The sequence below is a fragment of the Nicotiana tabacum genome, chromosome 9 (genome assembly GCF_000715075.1).
Source record: "Nicotiana tabacum cultivar K326 chromosome 9, ASM71507v2, whole genome shotgun sequence".
Classification (NCBI taxonomy): domain Eukaryota; kingdom Viridiplantae; phylum Streptophyta; class Magnoliopsida; order Solanales; family Solanaceae; genus Nicotiana; species Nicotiana tabacum.
The window spans coordinates 93,088,351-93,098,282 of record NC_134088.1 but is presented as its reverse complement, the minus strand read 5'-3'; positions in this window follow the sequence as shown (position 1 = coordinate 93,098,282).

Here is a 9,932-nt window from a genome sequence, read left to right as displayed (position 1 = left end):
TTGACTGTATATGCACTGCAACAATAAATACAGGAACATCAACTTTGATTCCTTATGCAGAATCATATGAAAACAAAGAAGCAAGATTTCCATTGCTGCATGCTTCAGCTATATGATTATATCATCAGTTGTATTTTAGATTTGTTATATTCTTATTTCTCGTTGAGACTTTATATTGAGATCTTCTTTTCTAATTTATCTGGTGTGTTTTGTTTCAGCAGAGTTTCATAGAAACTGCAAGTAAAATAAAAAAACTACTCGTATAACATACTTAAGCAATTATTATTTAGAATATTACATTTAGATTACAGTTTAAATGTTGGATACAATTCATTTATGAAGAACTTGTGTCAATTCATAGTGGACTAACGTTTTTCAAGGTAGAAATGTAGTATTATTTTGACTTTTTTTATATTTTAGGTCAGACATAACTTCTAGCTTGGTATACTTTGTCGATTTAATTTTAACTGATAAACCGATCGATAATCGCTAGCTCAATATCAAACCAACCATTATCATATTGATTTGCTAGCAGATTACTATATTTTAATAAATTGAACCGTTACACTTAAACATCCAACCTATCCACCCGATAAGTAGCCCTAATTATAGGAGTTTACATGTCTGGTTGTCGGTACAAGGAATATATTTATAATTGAATCATATTAGAAGGGTTTTAGTGTACTTTACACAATATTTAAACCTTCTATAATGAAAATCAGATAGAATCATTTGGTATATGATTTTCATTTATGGGCAAAATACATAACTTACCTCGAAATATAGACCAAATTCCTCTGACATATTTTTGCGGATGAAAATTATCTATACATGGGACCTTTCTAAAGTGCAGCTAAGACACACCTCTTTGTCTACGTGACCATCGCGTGTTTTACAAACAAAATGAGGCAGGTGAACAATAAAAAACTGCATATCTGGGACTTTATTTTAACGGTCCAAGATTTAATAAAATTATCCTTTTTTTAACCCACCCACCACCTGACCCACCTAAACCTCACCACCTTCCGCCATGGCTAAAACAAAAAAAGCAAAGAGCAAAACAAATAAGTACAAAAAGATAAACGATAATTTGTGGCCACTTTCACACTATGAATCCAAACCCATAACGATATCACTGGGGCCGCCGAAGCAACAACAACCTCATGGCAAGAACCACCTCAAAGACCACCACAACTAATCCATAAACTTATAGCTAAAAACTTTGACACGCTTAATCTATTACAGAGGATGGGCAAGGAAGTTCTAGTCCGTACATTATTGTGGATTTCAACAAAAAAAAAATAGAATCTTAACTTTTTGTAAAACTCCTAACCCAGAATCGCACGAGGCTCTGGAATACCATTGGAGAAAAAGTATTTTCTGGGATCAATTGATTGGGGCTTCTGATTGGGGTTTCTGCTTTTTAGTTTGTATTAGAAGGTGAAAGCCTGGATTCTGGGTGGTCGACGATAGGACTATAATTTGCCGGAGAAGAAAAAGAGATGAAACCGAGAAAATAGTTAAGGGGTATAGTTGTAATTTTAAGTGTTTACTTTTTAAATAAAGAATAATGACACGTGTTGCGGCGTTATTGTAAGGCCCCATAAAATTTCGTAAAGGAATTTAAGGTTTCGTCGTGCAGAGGTAAGCTTACGTGTTTGAGGATTGTAGTCTTGGGAGGTAGGCTAAACTCCTCTCTTAGAATTGAATCCCACGGTATTCATATAATTTATATAAGTCACGAGTTATTCATTAAAAAATTGGCTATTCCGAACAAGCTTGTGTTGAAAGATATATGTTTAATATGTATCCCAAATGCTTTTATCATATTATGTTATCATTTGAGAATGTGTTTAAAGTATAGGTTGTGCATTAAAATATTTTGACTTCAAGTCAAGTTCAAACGAAGGCAATTATGCCAAATTTTGTGAAAAATCTCAATGTGCCTAAGACTCTTAATTGCTCACATGTGTACTAAATACGGCCGACGTGCCAAGAATGATTTTATGATTATGGCCACTAGTGCCAATGAATGAAAAGATATGAAAGAAGTATGAAACGAGATGATTGGTAAAAAATGATGATGTCGATCCACACATCATTGTGGTGAGACGGCCTAGTCGATCGGGTCATGATCGGATGCTATGCCGCACACATGGTGGTGATTGTGCTGGAAATTGTGATTATGGTTGATGTCTCGGATAAGACGGCCTAGACGATCGGGTCGTGATCGGACTCCGTACTAAAAGTACGGTGGTATTGATATTATGAACGATGGAATATTGGTACTAAAGATCTCCCAACTTAAAATATGAAAATTTATTTAAACACTGTCATGGTCCTAACTTGAGGTTTGATGTTGTTTGAGGCTTCCACTAATACTATGATTATTCTTGCTTGTATTATTAATCGTTCTATTGAGAGGGTGTTTTGTCATTCATACTAGTACTATTCCATATGTACTAACGTCTCTTTGGCTGGGGGCGCTGCATCTTCAATGGATACAGGTGGTTGCACAGCAGGAGACATTGATCAGTAATAGCGGTACACCCTCTTCCCAGCTGACTTGGTGAGCCCCAGTTCATTTCGGGGTCATGTATCTTTTGTTCCTTGTGTATTGTGTTTGAGGTATAGCCGGAGCCTTGTTGCCGGCACTATCATAGTACTCTTTTGTATCTATTAGAGGCTCCGTAAACATAGTGTGAGTTGTATATTAGTGTTGGGGGAAGTCAAACAAGTTTTGATGTGTTTGAATTATTTGTTCCGCTTCAGACCATGAAAATAGGTTAAAATGAATTAACTAATGGTAATGAATTGGTATTGTACACATGATCTCTTTATGTCTAATTAACGAAAATATGTATTATCTTTATTCATAAGTGAGTTTGGATAGAAAGTCTCTAACAGGTTTGCTTGACTGGGTTTACTCGGTTGAGCGCCGGTCGCGCTCCCCGAGTTCGGGGCGTTATTGGTGCATGACATTATACATATTCTGAAAAACTGGTCAAGAAAAAAGTGGTGTGTATTAGACACATTTTGTAAAAAATTGAATGTGTAAAGTGATTTTTGTTCGCAAAAAGTGCAACATGAATTTGGTCCATAATTTAGGGGGTAACTTATGTATTTTACCCCATTTATATAATGGTTTTTAGTACTGGATCCTGAAATAGAGAGGTAACTGTTATATTTGTGTTAGATATTTAATATATAGGAAATCTAAATTTTCTAGGGATTTTAAAGTGCTTGATTTTGATAGAGGGTTAATCGTTATATTTGAGTTGGATTTTCATTATATCGGAGAGTTGTTTTTTACTTTCAAAATACATGGGTATATTGGCAATTGAGCTATACTAGAAGAGTTTTTTAGTACAATATAATTTACTCAAAAAAAAAAAAAGGTGCTAACATCAATTCGGCCAAGAAAGAATAAAATTCTACAAGTGATAGGTTCATCAGAGTAATAATTTACAAGATAACATTTTCATGAGAGTGAAACTTGAAGACATGACTGAAAAAGAAGATTTCACTAATTAATGAATTGAGAAAATAAATCTTCAAAAAATGAAAAATATCACAATAAATCTTGAAAATATTATAGCTTGAGACCTTTAATTAGGGCAATAAATTTTAACTAGGTTACGTGACTGAAAAACAAAAATTACTTTACTTTACTACTATTAATAAGCGAGAATTTGAGCTGTCTCCGGTTACAAAGAGAGTTGCATTCGATTACTATTTGGGTCATAGGGGTATCTATGTAATTATGGTGAAATGGAGCAACACTATAGGCTAAAAGGGTTGATTACTGTAGCTCATCTACAAACAACGAGGGCCCACTTCCCCACCGCAACCCCTTTAACTCTTCACATATACTCGTTGTTGGTGTCATTTGAGCTCATCACATTCACAACCATTAAATACGTAGAGCAGCTTGTAAAACGTTTTTTGGGAGGGTTGACAAATTAGCTTTTAAAGAAAAGTGTAAGAATAAAAATAACTACTCATATTTCTTTCTGAAGCAACTAGCGGTAATGAGAGAGGATTGAGCTAACTGTGAAAAGAATGAGTTTAGACTGGTTAAATATAAAAAATAAATCCAACAAAAACAAACAACGCTGGCTACACATGATTATTCAAAAATGTCTTATATTCAGCCGCTTCAATTCTGTAGGCATGCAAAATTTATTGAATTTAAATTCAATAAAATAATTTGGACTATATTTAAATGTACTAGTCCAAATAAATATTATGGGCTAAATATAATTGGATTAATTATTTAAGTCCAATAAAGATTAATTGGGCTAGCCCATTTAATTGGGCTAAAATGATGAACCCACTTCATTAAGCCCAAGATATCATCTTCCTAGAGGTCCAGTTTGATGCCACGCGTCAAATGACGTGGCACGCCAAGTCAAACAAAAGACCATAGGATCGTGCCACGTGTCAGAATGACAAGGCATTACAAATCAAATTAAATAGCTAATGAAATCGCGCCACGTGTGCAAGTGATATATTCTGACCAATCAAATGCGGCCTTGTCACACTTCAATTTGATTGGTCGGAAAAAATTTGTTCTTATCATAGTTCTTCCCTCCCACAAATATAAATAGGGATTTTCATAACTCATAAAAGACACCAGTAGTTATAACAAGAAGCAAGAAAGAGCTCGTGGATCAAACGTTGCAAATTCCTCCACAAGGTCAAGTTCAATCAATGAAGTTCAAGTTCAATCAATCAAGCTCAAGCTCAAGAACGAAGAACAAATAAAGATTCAAGGAGTACGAGTTCAAATCAAAGTTCGTGCTAGTTGAATTCAAGATCATCGTTCGTGGCAATAACTACATATTCAAGATCAAGCTCAAGGGCCCTTGAATTTATTTACTATTGGAAAGAAGAATCAGAGGATTCATAGAGATTGTACACTCAAATTATTTGAAATCAAATACTATGATTGTTACAATATTTTTTGGTCTTGATTTTATTTTTCTCGACACAATTTATTGTCCACAAATTCTGGCACACCCAGCGGGACAATCTCTACCTCTCATCTCAAATTTTCAATCACCAAAGTTCAAGAACGTCAAAATGGCTTCAAAGAAAATCAACCCCAGATCAACATCCACTAAGACTGCTAACTCCAGGTTCTATGCTAATGTAGAAAGCATCCTCGATGTTACCTTTGGAAGCTTTGGACCAACTATAAGAAGCAAGGCAAGCTCTTTAGGACAACAAGCACTCCAAGTGTCGTTCGCATCAACCCCTATTTTCGGATCTTCATCCTTAAAAGGATCAAGATCTTTCACAAACACACCCGAAGGAGGAGGCGATGTTGCTGAAAAGATTAAGAAAACTCTTGTTCTGCTTGACCTCTCCGGATCCAAGAACTCTACTGTGAAGGAAGATGATAATGCTTCAAGTGATGGGTCCTCCTCACTTACACCGCATAGCATGAGCCAATCGAGGATCAATCTGTATGAAAATCCATGCTACTCTCCATCGTCCACAACAATCATGCAAGCCATGGTGATAAACGCTTTGTCTGTGGAGGAGCAGTTGGCAAACTTGACGGAAGTAATCGCTGGCTTGACAAAGTACATGAAAAATCAAGATGCTAGAATTGACAAGCTAACAGGCAGGGTTGGAATCTTGATGGAAGAAGAATCTACCCATGCACCTGGCAAACTCCCAGAAGTTCAAGAGATTGATCCCCCCCTCCCCCACGACAAGTTACATCTACTAAGGAAATCCCAGTCTCTTCGGAAAGGATGATTCCAATCAATTAACTAAAAGAGTTCATTTAAGGAAATATAAAAAATAAATATGAAGTTGCCTTCAAGTCTTCCTTTACCTACGCAAAGCCGTACATTTCAAGGATCGATATGTTGAAGATGCTTGTTGGCTATCAACCTCCAAAATTTCAATAGTTTGATGGCAAAAGCAATCCAAAGCAACATGTGGCGCACTTCGTTGAGATATGCAACAATGCTGAGACTTATGAAAATTACCTCGTCAAGCAGTTTGTCCGCTCATTAAAAGGAAATACTTTTGATTGGTACATAGGCCTCGAGGATGGATCTGTTGATAGATGGGATTAACTAGAGCAAGAATTCCTCAATCGCTTTTATAGTATGAGACGTACCGTGAGTATGATAGAACTTACAAATACCCGTCAACGAAATGGTGAACCAGTTATCGACTTTATCAATCGTTGGAGAAATGCAAGCCTCAACTGCAAAGACAGGCTTAGTGAAGCTTCGGGCATAGAGATGTGTATCCAAGGCATGCATTGGGGACTCTGCTACATCTTGCAAGGTATCAAGCCTAGCACATTTGAAAAACGTGCGACCCGTACCCATGACATGGAGCTAAGCATGGCCTCTGCTAGAAACAAAAGGCTGCTTATCTATGAGCCTCGCAAAGGGAACGACAAGCAAGAAGTCAGGAAATGGAGCGAGTTTGTACCCAAATTTGAAAACAAATAAGCTATGAATGTCAACACATCACATGTGAAGTTCACAACGAAGGTGAGCAATAAGTAGAGTACGAAATCCACTTCTTTTCAAGATAAGCCAAGTGGAAAGTTGACTCTAAAAGAAATGCAAGATAAGGAGTACCCATTTATGGATTGTGATGTGCTCGCAATTTTTGAACAGCTCCTTGAGTTAAATCTCATTGAGCTTCCGGAGATAAAACGGCTAAATGAAGTTAGGAAAACTAATGACCCGAAGTACTGAAAATATCATCGACTTATGAGCTACCCTCTGGAGAAGTGTTTTTTCTTCAAGGACAAAGTTATGGACTTGTCTCGTGAAAAGAATATCGTGCTTGAAGATGAGAAAGCAAGTGCAAACCAAGTCTCTATCACCTTTGGCTCATTCAGTCCAGATGAATTATGTAGTTTTAAAGAAAGCAAAGAGGAAAAATTACTGGAGAACAACAAAGTTGAAGTCGATCAACTTGATGATGTTGAAGGTTGGACGTTGATGACTCATCGTAGGCGCCATAGAACGAGCCCACGAAAAGAATCAATATAACAACCAACAAGAAAAATGATGGTAAAAAGTCCAAGGAAACAAAATCCAGTTAGGCGTTTGAAGAAAGAAAAAATAGAGGTGCACCACCCTCAAAATCCATGACATCCAGTGACCTTGGAGGATTTTCTTCCATGTTGGTTTCGCATGAAGATTTGTCGTGATGGTATTGAGGCCTCTTATTAAAATGCTGATAAAGGGGAAGAAAAGAGTGATGACCTACCATTGGCACCATCTTTAGAAAATATCATCGAGCCTATTCCTCAAGAAGTTAACGCGTGCGAGGAAAAAGTTATGTTCACAAATGACGATCTTCTACTAGGTGACACTCTCCATAACCGCCCGTTGTACCTAGTTGGCTATATGTGTGATGAAAGGGTAAATCAAATTTTAGTTGATGGAGGATTCTCAGTGAACATCTTGCCAATTCGCACAGTGAAAGAACTTGGTATTCCCATGAACGAACTGTTAAAAAGTCGTGTGATGATCCAAGGATTCAACCAAGGGGGGCAAAGAGCCATAGGTGGGATCAGGTTGGGAATCACCATTGACGAATATGCAATCAAGTGCATAGTTGCATGTGATCGATGCAAAAACTTCATACAATGTCTTACTTGGAAGGCCTTGGATACATGAGAATAAAGTGGTTCCATCTACCTACCATCAATGTTTGAAATACTACGAAGGTGAAGTTGAGAAGAAGATAGTTGTTGATGACGAGCCATTCACCGAGGCTGAGTCACACTTCGCCGATGCAAATTTCTACTTGAAGAACCGCATTGTGAAGGAGCTAAAAGCTGATGATGTCACAAAAATCAAGAATGACGAGCCCAAAACTAAAAGAGCTGAGGTGACTGCTAGTAAAGCCAAAGCTATTACTGATGAGGTACAACCACACTCTAATAAATCATGTAGAAGGGATATTGCGTCTTATGGCAAGAAAGTAACTCCCACGCTCCAATATGTCCCTAAAAGGAAGAAAGATGAAGGTGAATCATCTAATCTCCAAACTAACATGCTAAAAGAGTTAACTCTTCCGGTAAAACGAATTGAGGCAGTAAAGTTGTCCTCAAAGCCACTTGCATGGTTTATGTCCCAAAATCATTTGCAGAATGTGGCACTCCCTACAAAGCGAACAGATAAAGGTTTTGATCCTTAAGCTTACATGCTATTTGCAAAAGCTGGATACATTCCCAATGAGCCATCAAAGTTAGGGAAGCTCCCATCAGAAGCTGCTACGAGGCAATCACGTGAAGGTTTGGGATACAAGCAACCGTCACCAGTGTGCATCTCCATAAAAAGGGTGAGCATCAATTATATCATTGTAGAAGATGAATCTGCCGCTTCTAACAAGCCTTCTGTATTTAATCGACTTGGAAAATCAAATGTAAGGACTTCCATGTTTGAGAGATTGGGTCCATTAAAGAAATGGAATAATTTCCAGAGAAATTATCGAAATACAAGAACACCCGTTTCGCCCAAAATTCAGAAGATCTCTAAGGATTTCCAAAGTCTGATCCCTTTTAGAATGAGGCGACGAACAAAAGTCATGGTTTCGTGTGAGAAGTACTAAAGCTGAAGACATACACTGTGGTCTACACTAAAGGACGTGATGAAGATGAAAAAAGTGTAGGTTCTTCGTATCATGTCACTGCACAAGGCGAGCACGGTGTTTCATCTCTAATGGAGGATGACGAGAAATTGGAGGATGTTTCTCCATGTTATCACATATCCTTCAATGATGGGGACCCTCAAGAAGATGAAGATGCGAAAGATGCTCCCCCGGAACTTGAAGAAGGGGTGAAGGCAACGATTGATGCCTTAAAAGAAGTTAACCTTGGCACAAATAAAGAACCAAGGCCCACATACCTAAGTGCTTTACTAGCAATCGATGAATAAAGCACTTATATCGAGTTACTCAAGGAGTTCAAGGATGTCTTTGCTTGGAGTTACAAAGAGATGCCTGACTTGGACCCTAAAGTAGCAGTTCATCACCTTGCTGTCAAGAATGACGCTCGTCCTGTTAAGCAATCCCAAAGGCGCTTTAGGCCAGACTTGGTTCCCTTGATCGAAAGTGAAGTTAACAAACTCATTGAAGTTGGCTTTATTCGCGAAGTTAAATACCCAACATGGGTCTCAAGTATTATCCCTGTAAGGAAGAAGAATGGCCAGATTTGGGTGTGCGTTAACTTCAGAGATCTCAACAATGCGTTTCCTAAAGATGAATTTTCGCTTCCTATTCCAGAGCTGATGATCGATGCTACTACTAGTACGAGGCAATATCATTTATGGACGATTCATCGGGCTATAACCAAATTCGCATGGTTCCAAAATATGAAGAGCTTACTACATTCCGTACCCCTAAGGGTATTTAATGCTACAAGGTAATGCCTTTTGGCTTGTAGAACGCTGGCGCTACTTACCAAAGGGCTATGCAGAATATTTTTGATTATCTTCTCCACAAGAATGTAGAATGCTATGTTGATGACTTGGTGGTAAAATCAAAAGAGAAGATCGACCACTTGAAAGACTTGAGAATGGTGTTTGAGTTTCTACGGAGGTACCAACTTAGGATAAATCCATTGAAATGTGCCTTTGGAGTTACTTCTGGAAAGTTCCTTGGTTTCATTATCCGACATCGAGGGATCGAAATTGATCAAGCCAAAGTGGATGCCATTTTGAAGATGCCTGAGCCTCGCGATATTCATGAATTGAAAAGTCTGCAAGGAAAGATAGCATATCTTAGGAGATTCATCTCAAACCTAGCTGGGAGGTGCCAACCATTCAGTCGCCTCATGAAGAAAGGTGTTCCTTTCAAGTGGGACCAACCTTGTAGCAATGCCTTTGAAAGCATCAAAACTTACTTGATGAAGCCTCCGGTTTTGGCAGCCCCTATACCTG